The sequence below is a fragment of the Neopelma chrysocephalum genome, unplaced genomic scaffold (genome assembly GCF_003984885.1).
Source record: "Neopelma chrysocephalum unplaced genomic scaffold, ASM398488v2 Primary Assembly neopelma1_63, whole genome shotgun sequence".
NCBI classification, from domain to species: Eukaryota; Metazoa; Chordata; class Aves; order Passeriformes; family Pipridae; genus Neopelma; species Neopelma chrysocephalum.
This window is the reverse complement of record NW_020897720.1, coordinates 298,730-315,946: the sequence shown is the minus strand read 5'-3', so window position 1 is coordinate 315,946 and position 17,217 is coordinate 298,730. Positions and strand designations below refer to the sequence as shown.

The window sequence follows — 17,217 nt, the reverse complement described above, 5'->3', positions numbered from 1 at the left end:
CGGGGCTGCGGCGCGGCGGGCGCGGCGGGGCGGAGCGGAGCGGCGCGACGCGGGGCGGCACGGGGCGGCACGGCACGGCACGGCACCGGCACGGAGCTGCACGGCAGGGCACGCCACCGGCGCGGCACGGCACGGCACCGGCGCGGGGAGGAGGCGGGATGCTCCCCCAGCAGCCCCTGCCCCAGGGATGCTGACCCCCCGGAAAGGTGATTCCCTGCCCGGGGACTCCCCGTCCCCGGGGATGCCCGCTGCGGAGGGGGATCCCCGCATCCCTGGGGGTCCCCGGAGATGGAGGCAGACCGCGTTGCCTCCCTCTAGCCATGGAGACAGCCCCTCGAGGGGCCCCCAGGCGTTCGCAGAACACCCACCCCCCCTTCCCCTGCAGAGGCCACTAAAGATGCGTTCATTTGGGGGCGGCTGCAGGTGACACGGGGGTTCCGCGATGCGCAGGGACCAGGAGCCGGGGATTCCTCTTTGCCTGATGGTTTTATGGAGCTGGGAGATTTGTGCTTGAGATTCCCTGCACACCTGAAGGAAAGGCATTAACATAGAGACAAACGGTGCACAGCACTGGCCGGGGAGACAAAGCCGCCTTTCATGCCCTGCTCCTGCTGCCTCTTGTTAATAAACAAGTGCTTTACCCTGCAGTGGCTTCCAGGAGGAGTCGCTTTAAGCTCCAAAAGGTGCTTGTTTGGGTTTATTTTCAAAGCTGATCCTGAAGCATCTGCACTCCCGAAGCCTCGCTGCCCAGACAGTGGGGAAGGGATCCGAGATGCTCAATTAGCAGCAGAGGATTTCATGGTTGTTGTTGCACTAGATTCTGCATTGAAGGGGAGCGGCCATAGTCCCATCCCACGGAGGTGACCTGGCGGCAGGAGGGCTGGGCTCAGCCTGCTCCGAGGCGATGGCTTTGGGCACAGACTGCAATGGAGGACCCAAGGGCCCTTCCAGCCCCAGGGGAACCCCTCAGCACACCCCAAGAGGTGACATGAGCTGGGTCTTTGAGTCCATCAGTGAGAGCAGAGGAGCACAGATGTCAGGATCAGGATTTACTCTCCATTTAACATAGCACAGCCCGAATCATCAAGAAAACCGGGAAGGGAGCCGAGCCTCTGTGCCCAGCCCGGCAGAGGCGCGGGGCACAGCCTCTCCTCGTGTTTCCCTGGCTCAGGGCGAGAGCCGGCGTTGTCCCACCGCTGGCACACGAGGGCACAGCCCCAGCACACACCCCCAGGGCTCTGCAGCCGTGGGCGGCCGTGGCTCCGCTCTGCCAGCCGGGACCACTGCTCTTCCCCTCTCTGGGAATGCCGGCAGCTCTCCGAGCAGCTCTGCCGTTTCAGGGCCGTGGTGCAGCGGGAGCCCCGCAGTGGGATCACAGCGGGGCTCGGGGAGCGTTTACTTCTTGTGCGCATTTTCTCTTGCTAACTGTGATTCTCCGCGGCTTTGTGTCTTCAGATGTTTCTGAAAGCTTTCTCTTTTCCCCTGATTGGTGACCGTGCAAAACTGCAGAGGAATGCAGGTGGAGGCAGAAGGGACCAGAAGTGCTTCCCACGGCAGAGGAGGGAAGAACACTGTTTTGGATTCAGGAAGCTGCTTAGAGGAGCAGGGAAACCACCTGACTTCTCTCTGGTTTTTACACAAATCTCTGAGAAATTCCCCTTTCCCCAACATTTTGCTCAGACAGCAAAAGAGGTTCAGCCTGAGAAGGAAGGAGATATCTGATAGCATAACTTGATCTGGAGCTCGCTGCTCTGCCCTGCCCCTCACCAGAAAGGACAGTTTCATGCCCAGGCAGTTGAGCTGCTAATCCTTATCTTCTTTTGCAGGTTGAAATCCCAGTGGGATACAGTGGTTCCACCACTGAGAGAAACTCAGTGCAAGATACCTGCGAGGCCTCTGGGGCAACTTTGAAAAGTGAGGTTTTCCTCTGCCTCTGGGGCATTTTGGAGTCCAGAACACTTATATTCAAAAAAGGGCACTGGTGACATCTCCTTTTAGCAGTATTTTTCCTGCTGTTCAGCCTAACTCTTGTGAAGTGAACTGATCTTCATCACCAGAGATACTTGCATTTCTCTTATCATTTGGGAAATGGTTTAGGACTAAATCCCTTCCCCCCTTCCATGCTGCTTTTCCCATATAAATGTAAAATCATTCTTTTCTGCAGGTTCTTGGGCATTTTGACATATGAAATGAATAAGGCAAAGCCCTGGGTGCAGTCACCAAACCAACCTGAACACTTGCTTTGAGAGAATGGAGTCTAAATAACATACTTTAAAAATATCTCACTTCAATTGCCTTGCGAAGACTCGACCCTTGTTCACAGAGTAACAAGATAATTCAGGAGGTCTGTGGTCTGCTTTAATTTATCCAAAGCCCACCTCTCCCCTACCTCTCAGCTGTGAAAACCCATATTTGCCATCTTGAAAAGGGCATCTGAACTCAGCCCAGATTCCACCCTGCCTGGAAGACCCCAAGCATTCAGCAGCACCATGAGAGGTTTTCATCCCTCAGGCAAATGCTGTGGGGGCTGGTTTTTCATTTACCTCCTTTAATTTTCCTCCTGATATTTCCCAGGGATGCCTACAAAACAAAGCACCTCTCAGGTCTCTGTTTCCCTCTGCCAAGGGAGCTCCTGGCACAGAGCCCTTCCTGGTGATTGATGCCACACAGGGCAGTGTCCCAGTGCCCCTCCCCACCTCAGGGAACACTGCAGCTCTTCTGCAAGGAGAGATGTTGACCCCCATCAGCACAGGCAAGCGAGCTGCACTTCTTCAGCATCCTCCACATGTTGCAGACCCTCAACCTCCTCCGTGTTGGTTGAAGATGTGCTCCTGCAGATCCGATGTGGGGATTTTGGTATAACGGGGAACACAGCACAGAACCACAGAATATCCTGAGCTGGAAGGGACCCACAAGGATCACTGAGCCCAACTCCGGGCCCTCCTGGCAGGACATCCCAACAATCCCACCCTGTGCCTGATAGTGTTGTCCAAAAGCTCTGACAGGTTTGGGGCCGTGCCCACTGCCCTGGGGAGCCTGTTCTAGTGCCCGACCACCCCCTGGGGGAAGAATCTTTTCCTAATATCTAAACTACTCCCCTCTGACAGAGCCTCATTCCATCCCCTGGTGTTATCCAGGATGGGGCTGTGCTCGGGATATCCTCAGAACCATGTGTGCATTCCAAGTGTGTCCCTCCAGCTCCTCCAGCCCTCCCCAGCACCAGATCTATCCTGGTTCCCTGCAGGGACCCTCAAGCCCTGCTGGTGTGAAGATGGATGACTCAGCAGACACCCCCCTCATACCCCAGCCAAGTTTTCCTTCCCCATGGGACATTTCTTCCCTCTGACAGTCAGGTGTTTTACAAAAGCCCAAACACCAGCAAATCCACTGCAGCCATTTTTCCCCCACCTCAATGTCTTCTCTGCAAGGATTCAGCTTGTTCATCTTGGGGCTGTCCAGCAACAGGGGGTGTGTAGCCCATGGAGAACATCAGTACCTGCCATGCAGGGCAGGATCCAGCCCTTCACCAGGACACACCAGGCTCCTGGCACCAGGGAGGACACCCCCACAGCCTCAGGTGAAATGAGAAAGGCAGATGATAAATGGTGAACACAGAAATTATATGGAAATATCAAAGCCCAGCACTCAATTTAAGACTCCAACCTGGACATTGATTAACCACAGAATCACGGAATGGTTTGGGTTGGAAGATACCTGAAATATCATCTAATTCCATGCTCACTGCCATAGGCAGGGACACCTTGCACTACACCAGGCTGTTGAGAGGGTCATGGTCAAATAAGCCATATCTTGGCAGTCCCTCCAGGTAGATAAGGACTGGGATGGAGAGTGATGTCCGAAATCATCTATCCCACTAGCCCATCCAAGGCTCCAACGAGCAGCATGGCTGCACCAAAGGAAACCAAGACCCATCTCAGAAGTCCTCCACCAGCAATGCTGCCATGGCATGACTGTCAGCTTCCTCCTGTCCCACTGTGTTCCCATATCTCCTGCCTGTCAATGGCACTCGCCAGACCCCTGCCAGCAGGGGAAGGCAGAACTGAGGGATGTAGCTGTAGGCTGCCTTTCCAGAAAGGAACCATCATGGCATGGAGACCTGACCCAGCTACCCCTCCTTCCCTGAGCTGGGAGAACATTGGCCCACTGTCATTCTGGGAGATGCTCAGCAGCCCAAAGAAAAGTTGGGCACATTTGCTGTTGGGTGACAAACCAGTACTTTACAAGACAGATGAAACTCATCCCAAAAGTTCTTTTATCTGTTGGCACATGGTGACCAAAGGGAAGAAAAATCGAGAGCACGTGGTTTCATTGGCCTGGCAGAGAAGCTATTAGGGTTCCCTCCAGTCCCTTTGTGACATATTCGCCCAGGCTCCAGGAAGGAAAAAAAGCCACTCATCCTTCAAGGAAATGTGTGCCTCTTTTATTTGCTGCCCTCCCCGAGAAACTCATTCACTCCTTGTCCACCCACACGAGCAGGAATGATGAATGAAAACAAACCACAAACAATTCAGCCTTCCCTTTTCCCTCCCAGCCTTCCAATCAGACGTTTCAGTCCCTGCCTTAGCACCCAAATGTTGCCCGTTGCTCATTCCGGCCGTGTGCCTGCGGATCCCTGGCTCGCCGTGCCGCTCACACGCTCCGTTCCTTGGATATGGGCAGCTGCATCCAACACATTCGTCAGCAGCTCCAGTTTTGGGAGGGCTTCACACCACTTAGGGTGGAGGAGAGGGGGGAGCCCGGCTCTGCAGGGCACCACTGCCCACCCTGCCTGGGGCTGGAGGATTCCTCTGGGGAGACTGGCAGAGGTGGACACCGGCAGAGAGACGGTGATCAGTGGGGCAGCACTTCTTGTCCCCTAGAAGGACGGTCTTGGCCAGGCACTGTGACGTGTCACCAGGAAGGTGACACATGGGTGCAAAATGGCACCAGCAGGGGCAATGCATTTTCAGCCCCCGAGCACTCCAGCCCAGTGAGAGACCCCTCCAACCCAGAGACTCTCCCCAGGACTGGGTTTCTCTGTCAGCCACTCTGATGTTTCTCTCTCTCTTCCCTTCTCTCCACACAACCTCCTTACACCCCCCTGTGTATTAAAGAACTATTGCAGGTATGTCTGTGCACCTCCGAATTCCCTCCGTAGATAAAGTCCCCTCCCATTTTTGCCTGGTTTGTGTATTTTGATGTAAAAATAAGCTGAGTGGGTGTGTAACTTATTACATGTGTAGGAAACACAGGGAAGGAGGACTTGAGGTTGCACCACAGTGGAGAGGGGCAAAGCTCCTGGTCTGGCTTTCCCCTTGATTCCCTATTTAAATATGATCTGCCACTGTTCAGATAAGGGACCTTCTCCAAATGACTTCTGAGATCCAGGAGACCATTTCTGCAGCAACAAGCTACTGCTTGCAGGCAGCCCATGGCTGGGAAATGCCCTTGATATTACAGAAGTGGTAACTTGTTTAATGGACTCAAATAAATAGGAAAGCCCAGGAGCTCATGTGGCAGCATCTGAGCCATGTACTGAGAGGTGCAGAGACCTTAGGGCAAGGCTAAATATAGGTCTCACAAACCAGAACAATGGAACTTTTACTGAGAAGATAATCAAGCCCTGGAGGAAACTACACAATATAAAGCTTAGATTTAAAATAAATGTGAAATGAGTTGGTGGATTCGGGACCAGTTCCTTATGGAAAAGTTTTCACGTCAGAAAAATCACTCGATGAAATGCACTTTTTAATTAGCAGTTTCAGCAAGGAGCCAGAGGGACTGAAGGGGTCCTGGAGCCTCATCCCTCACACTGTCACCTCACCCTTTGCAAGGAGAGCTGGGATCAGGAGAGGGATGGGCTATCCCAGGCTGGAGAGGAGCCCTGTTTGTTCCCCTTGTGACTCCCCATCAGCATGGACTTTGTCAGGAACCACCCAAAGACAACACCCAGGGCAGCAAGTGCTGCATCCTGGCAAGAAATCCACAGCCTGGGCGTGGGCACAGAACGGGTGCCAGTGGTTCCCTGCACACCAGTCCCTCTTTCTCTGCCTGCTGGAAGCCAGGCTGGAGCCACCTGGGACTGTCCAAACCAGCTTTCAGGTAGCAAGGTCCTGAATGCAGCATCCCTGCTGCAGTGCCCAGGAAGACAGGCTAGATCCTACCCACCAGGGCACACCGTGGCACTGCCATGTCCTCACCCAGCTCTCCTTCAGCCAGCTAAAGGGATGCAAATTAAAAGAACAAAGACCAAGTTGGTTTTCCTTCTCTTCCCTCTCTCTTTCCTCGCTTCATACCACACTGTAATCCTGTGCTTTGCAAATAAATTGTGTCTTTATGTCTCCTTTTCTCAATGAGTTAATGAAAATGATTTTTGCTCCAAGGTGGAGCATGAAAGTCTCACTCAGTGCTGAGCATGAGAGCAAGATGCAGGGCCCAGGAGGCACAGAAGCTCCTGCTACCCTGCGGAGTGATGGGTTGCATCGGGCTTCTGAGCCCCTCCAAGCATCTGAGCCTCAAGTTTCAATTTTCAGCTCCATTTTCAGCTCCCTCTCCTCCTTGCAAAGTCTGTGCAACAGCAGTGGGAGGTTACAAATAGAGCAAGGCAGCTCATCTGCTGCATCTCGCTCGTGTGATCCGTGGGCACGCACGTGCGTGTGCCGGATCCTCCCTCCACAGGCACTCCAAGACTATCCCAGCGTATCCATGGAGTGGTGGCCACGCGTCTTTCCCGGTCTGCAGCTCCCTCCTCAGCCCTTTGCTGTGCACGTCCTGGCTGGAGCTGAGGGCACAGGCGGCACCACGTGCATCTGCACCGAGATTAACCCTGCAGAGCCGGGGACAACAACGATTTGTATTTCCTCGTCCAGAATTCATCGCCTGGGAAGGCTGCCAGGCCAGCTCTGCCAAGGCAGAGGCTTCAGTGGGAGGCTCTGCTTGCTACAGGAGTGCTGGGGCACAGACATCACCGCCACTTACCTGCCCCAGGGGATGCTATTCCTGCCTCTCTGTCCCCTCCTGAAGTGCTGGGATCACACACACATGCTCGTTTGCTTTAGGGAACGAGAGGAGGGATGATGGGAGGTGGTCTCATTTAGTCAGTTTGAGGTCAGTTTAGGTCTGAGTTAATGGTGGCCAAAAATTACCTGGAGGGCAGGTACAAAGGCAGCAGAGCTAAAGTCTCCTTGGTGGGGCATAACACAGGGTAGCAGCCCTGTAGTGCAGCTTGGGATGCTGAGGGTGGACATCCAGATGATCTTACCTTTCCTGGGAGGTGGTGTATCCCTAGGAGAGCACACAGCATGGGAGAAGGGGCTTCATTGTTGGGCTTCAATGAGGCTGAGCCCAGTGAGGCCGTGGTCATCCCAACCTAGTGCTGATAACAGTCATGCTGCAAGTACTGGCCAGGACCATTTCAGGGCTCCCATCCCACTACCCTTTCTAGGATCCTGAGACTCTGGGATATATGAGCTCTAACCAGTCTGGCATGGTTGTTTCTGAGCCCCCAATTAGGGGGAAAATGCTGGCTTCCTGTGACTCAACATGGAGCACTTAACTCCTTTCCCCTTCCAGGAGTCACCACTTCTTCACGTAAGGAAGCAGTGGGGACAAGAGTGAGGGTCCCAGAGCCACTTCAGGGAAAGGATCCTGCACACCTCTCCTGCTTCCCCAGGCTGGGGATAGCCAGAGAGTCAGCAGGAGCCATGGCTCTGACCTGGGGAAGAGCAGTCTCTCCCAAGTGCCCTGCCAAGCCTGTTCCTTGGGGACACTCCCTGGGCAGGGTGAGAGAGCAGGTGGTGCGGGGGGGGTCTCTCCAGTTTCAGTGGGAAATGCCTGACAGCAAAAAGCTCGATGAAATAGCTGTTTTATAAAGCAGAGTAAAAAGAGAAATATCAAATGCAGCAAGTCTTATGCCCCTTCAGATGCAGGACACTCTGTGTTCCTACAGCATCAGATGAACCCAGGATGGATTTTCCCCCAGTGTCACACATATTCCTCCTCTGGAAAGAAGTTCTTCCCTTTTGGTCCCTCGAGCTATTATGTATCCTTCCTTTTATTCTATCTTATTAAAGCAGCTGTTTTATTATGCCATTTGCTGTCAGGCCTTTCCTATTGAGATGCAGAACTAACCCCCTCTCTCACACCACCCCTCCCAGTTGTGGAACAAGAATTGCCTCGTACATGCCAGAACCCCTTCCCAGCCCCCAGCACTGCTTTCAGCAGAACAGGGGTCTGTAGCTGCTGTTCTGGCTGCAAGACTGTCCCACAACTCCCTGGCAAAGCCAGTTTGCTAATGGTCCTGTTTTGTAAATAGTTTTCTTTCTCTAATGCAGCCCGGGTGCTCCACACGCCACAGTCTCTTTCCTGCTCCATCCAGACCTTGAGGGATCCGAGCACTGCGTCTCCCCACATGGTATTTGCTGAGCAGCTGTAAAACAATTAATTGAATTTAATTATTGAGAGGATGTTCGTGTTTCCTGCACGTTTACAAACCGTGTTATCTCAATCACACCAGGGCTGGTCTATAATTCTCTTTTTAATGAGTTCCCGAAATATTCCTGTAAGCAATATCCTCAAACTAGCCTCTCTGTCTAGGCACGCTGTGAGAGGCTTAAAGCACCCTGATGGATCCATGGAGCAGCCTGGCCACAGGGCACTGTTCACATGGGCAAATGTGACCTGAGGAAGCCTCTGGCAAAGCAAGCAGGGAGAGAGACAGCAGCTCTGTCATGTGCCCTGCAAGGGGGAACTCACTGGTGCTCAGAGGCTGGTCCACACTCCGAGCTAGGACTGTCTGCCTGCTCTGACAAGGCAAGAAGCTGGTAGTTCCCCTCTCTGGAAAGGGAACACCAGGAAAAGGAGAGAGAGGGTAACTCTCTGCGGTGTTTTGAGGCAACAAGCCTGGGAGACAGGAGGAGATCCTACCACCCAAGGCAAGGGAGATGGGCTCCCTCCTGCCAGCATCACCTCCAAGCTTCTCAGCTCCTCTCTGCACCCGAGTGCCCAGCACTGCACTGGTCCAAAGGCACCCAGCAGCCACCCACAGCTGTCCTCCTCAGCCAGAGCTGCCACACAGCCCCCTGGCTCTCCTCTGACAGTGCCCAAATTGCCACACCAGGTATCCAAGTGCCTCCAGTCGCTGCTCCCTGCAGCTCCAGGAAAATAAACAACTGCTCTTTCCCCTTTTCCTCGCAGCCAATTTGCTGCTCAGACAGCTCTGCCCTTCAACCTGCCCCCGTGAAAACCACTTGGGTTCCCAGCATGGGGTGGGACCTGAGGAAGGCAGAAGGTTCCCCCTGGCCCTCATAGGTCCCTGGTCCTCACCCCAAGGCATGCAGACCCTTACCAAGGGACAGAGGAAATGACACGAGAGGCTCATCTCTGGCTGGGCTCTACAAGAATTTCCAGGGCATGCTTTTGTCCATTTATTTTAGAACTGGGAGGGAGGGGAGTTGGAAGTGTTTAAATTAAGCTCCAGTGCCTCTGCTCTCCTCCAGGTAGGTATTTTTCTATTCCTGGGTTTATGTAGCATCCTTTTAAATTACTGCTTTGGGTATCAGCTGTGCCTGCAGGGCTGCATTCACTCACACACACAGATGCCCCCGGGATCCAAAAGGCAGGTCCTGAGCTTCTGCAGTGAGCTTACACTGCTAGAACAAGCCTTGAATACACCCATTAGCCTTGTGGCTGCAGTTTACCACCATAGGGATAAAGGATTCAAAACCTTTACCAGTAACATCACTGGGTGGGTGCAGGGTGCAAGGGGACCATCATCTCGATGCAGCAAGAGGTTCCACCACAGGGACATCAGCTCCTCACAACCCAGTAATGGATCTGAGCTCTTGTCTGTTCTGCATGGCCCAATCTGCACAGCTGGAGTTGAATCTTTGCTGTGTGAGTTTCGGGGCAGTTTTCCCTTCAGAGCCAAATCCCACAAAGGATGGGGCTGGGGAGCCAGGACTGTGTGTGCTGGTTGTGGCTGGGATAGAGTTAATTTTCTTCACAGTAGCTGGGATGGGGCTGCGCTTTGGGTTTGTGCTGAAAACATGGGTGATAATATAGAGATGTTTTTGTTATTGCTGAGCAGGGCTCACACAGAGCCAAGGCCTTTTCTGCTTCTCTGCTTCAGTGAGCAGGTTGGGGGTGCACAAGGAGCTGGAAGGGGACACAGCCAGGACAACTGACCCCAAAAAACCCAAGGGATATCCCAGACCATACAGTGTCGTGCTCAGCATATTAAGTGGGGAACATTTGGGGTGATGATATTTGTCTTCCCAAGTCACTGTTACACATGATGGAGCCCTGCTGTGCCCAGCTGGATAGCTGAACATCTGCCTGCTCATGGCAAGTGGGGAATGGATTCCTTCTTTTACTTTACTTGTGTGCAGCTTCTGCTTTCCCTATTAAACTGCCTTTCAGCTCCTGCTTTTTCTCACTTTTACCCTCCCAGTTTTCTTGCCCATCCCATCAGAGGGGGAGTGAATGAGCAGCTGGTGATGCTGAGCTGCCCTCTGGGTTAAACCACAGCACTGTGCCACACTGGCCCCAGCCAGCCCACCTCCAAGCTGAGGACTCACTACGTCCTCTCAGAGTGGCAACAGTCAGGTTAGCATCTCGAGAGAGAAACTTCTCTTTCGGGGGAAAAAAAAAAAGCCAAGGCATCCTTTTCTTGGACACAAAACTGTGATTTGTTCTAAATCTCATTTCCAAACTGCAGTTTGTTCTGTATCTCCCTTCTCATCCTCGCACGTGTCTGGGTTTTTTTTGGCCCAAGGTGGAAGTAGTCAGCCCATTTCACCCCAGCTCTGTGAGCGACCTTGCTCCCTGTGAGTGGGATTGGGTTCATTGAGGGACTTGAGAACGCCAGGACAGACAGTTACTGCCCAGCTCTGCCTCCTGCAGTGCCCTGATAAATCCCAGTTGCCCAAAGGGAGTATTTTGGCTGGTACTTGGAGAAGAAAGACATCAGGTGAGGGATGCTGAGAAGGTATGTCTGTAGCAGCAGATCTGGACAATGCCACCAACACTGGGACAGCAGATGAGGGTCTTTATTGGCAGCTTTCTTCTACAGTTTGCTGTGTGTACGAGTATACCTTTGAAAAGCAAGGAGGGATGGAAGTTGGGAGGCTGCCCTGCCTCAGCTTTGGACCCCCAGGGGCTCTAATCTCTACTTCTCCACCAGCTGGAGTGTGGCATCGCACTGGGAACATGCTGGATAGGAGCTGGGAGATGCAGCTCCTCAGCAGGGAGATGGGAAGCAGTGTGTGGAGACAGCAGGAAGAGACTCCTGTCCAGGAAACATCCCACCACTTGGGACAAAGTGGAAGGGCTGGGAAGTGCTAGAAAGACTCACTGCAGTGATGGTGCCTGAAACATTTGATGGAGAGCCATGGAGAGCCAACAGGACAAATGTCACTATCTCAGCATTCCTGGTGGATGAGCTTGGGGAGCTTGGCCACAGGTAACCCATGGGGCACAAAGGTGCTTTGGGCTGACACCTGGGTACCATCCTGAGTTCACAGGGAGAAAGGATGGGTGAGAGGATGGGTTTGCATGGCTCTCAGTAGGTTGTCTGAATGCTGCAGAAGGCTATTTGGACACAGGGACATATGAAGGACATTTCCAAAGATTGTAAAATATCTACTCCATGAGTTGAGACTTGCCAACATCCTCACACGATTTTTAAGGAAAGGGAGTTTAAAGTATTCTGGGAAAGAATCACAGTCTTCAAGAAACTGCATCAAGGAGGGACTGGAGTCTTAACCTCAAAAACAGAAGTTACAAATGGCCAGAAAGCTTCCCTGGCTGAAGGAGGTATGGAGGTTTGGCTGTCCCAAGGGACACTCACACCTGGGAGTCTCTAGTGCCAAGACTCCTCTCCACACGGTGTGGAGAGCACTGCCTTCTCCCATCCCATTCTCCTCTGGGAGCCTGCACTGGCTGGACTGCTCTTGGACATGTCAGCGACTCCACTTGGTCTGATCCAACAGCTTTTGCAAATTAATGGCAGGATAAATCAGGTATTCTGGCACAGGAGTGGGATGCACCTCTATCAGACAGGGCTGGGAATCCCAGAAGGCTGCAGACAATGCCTGCCAGTGCTTTATAAAGCACACTTCCCAAAAACATGCTTTGGGGGGATGGATTCACAGCCCACAAACCCCAGCATGTTCATAAGCCCAGAAAGAAAAGCAAGACCAGAGAGGATGTGAGCTGCCTTGCTGTACCAGTCAAGGACCTGGGGTCACGGCTGTAGGAACATCACCACAGGACCATCAGGACACAGCTCTGGAGACTCCAGCAAGGCAGCATGAAAACAAAAGGAATCAAACAGCAAAAAGGCAGGAGTGCTGCCATCCTAATAAAAGGATGAGCCAGCTGGTCACCAGGAACCAGAGCAGCTGTCCCACTGAGCCAGCTATGCCCATCTTCCTGGACACCCAGGGGGATGGAGCATGGGTGGGGCATGGGGAGAAGGAAAGGAAGCAAGAGGCCCAGCCAGGCATCACACCACTTGGACTAGAGGCAAAGAAGCCAGGTGGGTACTGGGAGACAGGCAGTCACACACAGGGGTGACACAGCCTTTGCTAACTGCTGCACATAATGCTGGGCTCTACTCCTTGCTCCCCCTTAGGAGGCAAAGAGCAAAAAGCCCTGGTTTTATAAATTCTTCTCACTGAAAACCAGCAAGATTAGAACTTGGTGGCCATTAATTGCTGGTTTTCAACAGAACAGCAGCCAGCACTTACTGGATTAGGCAGGGAGCTGGAGAACCATGCTTCCCTCTAACTTCACTGGGAACCAAGAAGTGGGGAGGATCCTCCCTCTCTGCAGGTGATGGCACTGCAGAGTCCTCCATGGCCAGAAGGAGAAAGAATGAGGGGGAAGACATTTTGCTGAGAAAAGAGAAATGGGGAGACTTGCAGGCCAGTCAAGGGAGAAGAGAAAGCATGCTGGAATTGGGACAAGTCATCATGAAAACAATCCCAAACTTAATTCTCTTGGATGGGACTTCACGTAGTGCTTAGAAGAATTGCCACTTTATCTTTGCAGACACAAGAAGCAAGAACTTTTTCTGCCATTGTGCAGTCACCAATTCCATTTTTTTCCTCTTTTTTTTTTTTTTTAAGAGTGAGCAAAAGAGGCATCTTTGCAGCTCACCATGGAAACTGCTGTTGTGGACAAGGAATGGCTGGTGTGTCCTCAGGGTGTCACTCTCTAGCAGGTGGCCAGAAAGACACCAACCCTGCACCCAGGGTCAGTCTGGATCCAGCTGTGCCCCACTCTGGAACAGCTGGAATCCAGGCTCCCTGGCAGGGCACTGACCCTCTAGGATCCCTGTAGAGGAATCCCTGCCTCAGTGCTCACCCAAAACAGACCATCAAAGGAACCAGAGTTGTTTTTTCGGAGAGAAGCGGTTCCAACTGGAGGGCTGCAGTTATCCGTGGCCAAGCTTTCCCATTGTTATTTTACAGTTGCTTGATGTTCTGAAAGATATTTAGAAAAATGACTTTAACTGTCCTGTGCCAAACTGGGTGAGGGTGAAAAAAAAATGAAATTTGGCAGAGATGTTATTCATTCAGCATGCAGCTTGGATGACGTCCAGTGACTAACACAGGAGTTTTAACTGATTGGGGAGACTAAAAACCATTCACAAATAATTTGATTTAGGGTCACTGTGATTTCTTTTTATAAATAATTTTCATTGAGAAGTATTTTTTTAATTAGGATCGACAGATCCTAATAGCAGCTCTATTGTGTGCGCCGCTCATCATTCTCGTCTTCCTAAATGACTTACACATGTTGTGTGCTGGTTTCTTGTTCCCTGCACACGATGGGGCTTGTTCACGGGGTAACCAACCCCTCACGACAGTGGGTGAGCCGTGCTGAACTCCTCACTCCAAAGGCACGGCTCTGAGGGGGACCCACATGGAAAGCAAAGGAAGCTTTCACCATCCTGTTACACGCTCTGGTTCAGGGGCTGGTCTAAGCCTTTGCACAGCTTCAGACATCCCCCCACAGCTGTAACTTTGCTCTGGCTCTGAGAGATGGCAACAGTGACTTTGCTTGGAGTGCTTCAGTGCTCCAAGTCCCATCATGGTGCAGGAAGTTCTCTGGATCTCTTTTCCATGGTGGGAGCGCTGGACAAGGATGGGACCGAGGCAAATATGTGACACAACGTGGCAAAAAGTCTAAACTCATTCGCCTCCTAATCCAGCAAATCGCCCAACTCAGCCTGAATAGATCTGGGAAGACTGCAGGAGAATTCGGACAGAAGAATGACTCGGCGACTCGAATGAATCTTTCTTGGCAACATCCTCCGTGTGTGACAGCCTTTTCTTTGACTTGCACAATAACAATTGCAGCCCAGCCACTTCAGTTACTAATCTTATCTGTTGTTTGAATGGCTCTTAGCTTCCCTCCTGTTGATTATAAATGTTTGTACAAGTTCTTGGAGTCAGCAGAGTTGTTGTTTCGTAGCTGAATAACAGGCTTGGGCTCCAACGTTGGAGATGCTCGCTGTAATGATCAGATATGTTCTTAAAAGCCCACTGAATTGGATTTCAAAACAAAAGGCCCATTGATCTTAAGCCTGAATTCCCAGCCACAACTCTGAAAAACATTTTCCCTTGTCTTTCTGAGGAACTGAAACTGGTGCGATAAACTACGACTACAACCGTCAAAGAAAGGAGGATTTATCTTATGAGAGGAAACTACCAAAAGTTGATCTTATTTAGGCTATCAGGAAGGGCTGAAGGGGATATAATTGCTACTGAGACACATGTGGAAGGGGAGAAAACACGAGAAAATCTTGTGAAATCCCCAAGCCGAGAGTTGTGTGACTGGGGACGAAAAGATTTCTGATTTTCAGAGCAGAGGTCTGGGATGGGTTCCAGCAGAACCCACAGAAGCAGCCCAGGGTGCAGCCTGATAACCACATGGAAGACACTGATATGACTGCAACAGGCAGGGAGGGCAGTGTGCGACACAGGAGCTCGCTGCAAGATCCCATCCAGCCTTTGGCCATCAGTACCAGGACAAGGCATGAAGAGACTCCCCGGGCTCCTGCACTTATCCATTGCCTTGGTCTGTCCTGTTTGGCTCCTCACCTCACCCAGTGGCCATCCCAGGCTTGCCTCGGCCACACGATCTTGTTTTTAGCACTGGGCAGACTGTCATGGCCAGACGCCCAGGATGGACTGCTGTGGAAGAGTTCTCATTGAAATTGAGGGGGAAAAGCAACTTTTTTGCTTTGTTTTCTTTACTTAAATAGCCAAATGTTGTATTCTAGCCAAACTCAGTCTCAAAACCAGAGCATCAGGTAGTTGCTGTGACTTCCAACACAGAATGGTGCTGGGCAAGCAGACTCACCAACACAGTCCTACCAAAGCATAAATGTCTTCTTCCCGGGATTGCTGGTGCCCACCTAGAGCACATTCGCCCTCGAAACAGTAACACTGGCCTGTGCTGGGATTAAAAAATAACCTCTGCTGCTGGCCAGCATCGTCAGCACCAGTGATTCCCACTCCACTCCAGCCAGAGACAGACCAGCCACATGCTTCCAGGGCTTTCAGCAAACACAATTCCTTAGCAGTTATGCATTTCCCAACTCTACCACATGGATAAAGCAGTGGTTTATCCATAAGGATACCCGGTGGCATTAGCAAGATAGGCCTCAGTTAAGGCTGTTTAATGCCGTTCGCCTTCAGGATAAAAAGAGCAAATCAAGGCAAAGGGGTTGCCAGAGCTCCAGCCCACAGCCTGCCATGGATGCAGTGAGGTGATTCCAGCCTGGACATGCAGTTCCTACATCAAAGACACCTCGAGAGAGTTTGGGTGGGCTGAAAATCAAAGGCAGCATCTGTGCATCCCAAGCACTCGAGGCTTTCCTGCAGCCAACAGCTCAGCCAGCTCTGAAATATTCTTTCCTTGGTAAAAGGAAACTGCTTCCCTATTTATTTTTTTAATTACCCAAAGAGTCGCTGTCACCAAGGCTTTAACCACAGCCATGGGGCAGGGCTGAGGGTTCCTCCCATGACATCTGAGCATCCTCTAAGCCTCAGTTCAACTCCTGTCTCCTCAATAAGGCATAGGAGTGCCAAACACATCCTGTGGGCCACCCCAAAATTCACCTCATTCGTTGTGTAACACTTGGGGGCTGTTTAGGATGCTTGAGGTAGATCAATGCCCTCCACAGAGGGCAGCTGTCCTGGAAGCAGCAGGCAGGGCAGTGACTTTTACCCAAAGCAATCCTGCCACTTTGCTTCCGCACCAGGAGAAAACATGCTTACTTGGGCTAGAGCTGGCTTGGGATGCGGGTTTGGAAACAAGGACTATAAACTAAAGCCTCTCCTCCAAAACCCACCTCCAAAACCTACTTCCAGACCTCCAAAGTCCACCTCCAAACCCCAAAAACCCACCACCAGACCACTAAAACCCACCTCCAAATCTCCAAGTCCCACCTCCAAAACCTACCTCCAAACCCACCTCCGTCGGGGATGGGGGGGATGCTCGGCGTGTGTGCCCGTCCAGCCCCCCCAGTCCCCATCCCCGCTGCGCTCCGGGGGGACTCCCTTTACCCCGCTCCGCTCCGGAGCCCTATTAATTAACTCCATTACCAACTCCCCGAACAAACACACATCCCACCCGCGGAGCCCGGTAATCCCACCGGGGCGGAGGGCTGGACGGTTCCCTCCGAGGAGCACGACCCGGGAGCCGCTGCCGGTGGGGTCGGGAAGGCGGTGGTGGGGTCGGGAAGGCGGCGGTGGGGTCGGGAAGGCGGCAGTGCCGCGGGATCGTGGTCGGGAAGGCGGTGGTGAGGTCGGGAAGGCAGCGGTGCCGCGGGATCGGGGTCGGGAAGGCGGCGGTGGGGTCGCGAAGGCGGCAGTGCCGCGGGAACGGGATCGGGAAGGCGGCGGTGCCGCGGGATCGGGGCAGAGCGGCGCGGCAGCTGCAGTACCCGCGGCGGCCGCGCGGCGGCGCTGGGCGCTGCCGGCGCTCACCGGGGCGGCCGGCGGCGGGGGCCGCTCTCTGCCGCCTTCCCGCGCCCTCTCCTCGCTCCGGCAGATCTCGCGAGAGCGCGGCCGGCTGGTGGCCGCGGGGGCTGTTGCAGCAGCGGCGGCGGCGGCGGCGGCGGCGGCGGGAGGAGGAGGAGGAGGAGGAGGAGGCGGCGGCGGCGGCCGGGGGCGGCCGAGGCGGCGGCGGCGGCAGGAGGCG

General features: G+C 53.0%; 1 long non-coding RNA gene across 1 annotated transcript in view; it reads left to right on the top strand.

Moving 5' to 3' along the window:
• The first annotated feature begins 5,705 nt into the window (after nucleotides 1–5,705).
• Nucleotides 5,706–17,217, top strand: part of LOC113967079 — a 26,944-nt gene continuing 15,432 nt past the window's right edge. Inside the window, exons 1-2 of the long non-coding RNA XR_003534090.1 lie at nucleotides 5,706–5,717; nucleotides 15,503–15,506. This is a non-coding gene — a long non-coding RNA (uncharacterized LOC113967079). The remainder of the gene's footprint in view (nucleotides 5,718–15,502; nucleotides 15,507–17,217) is intronic.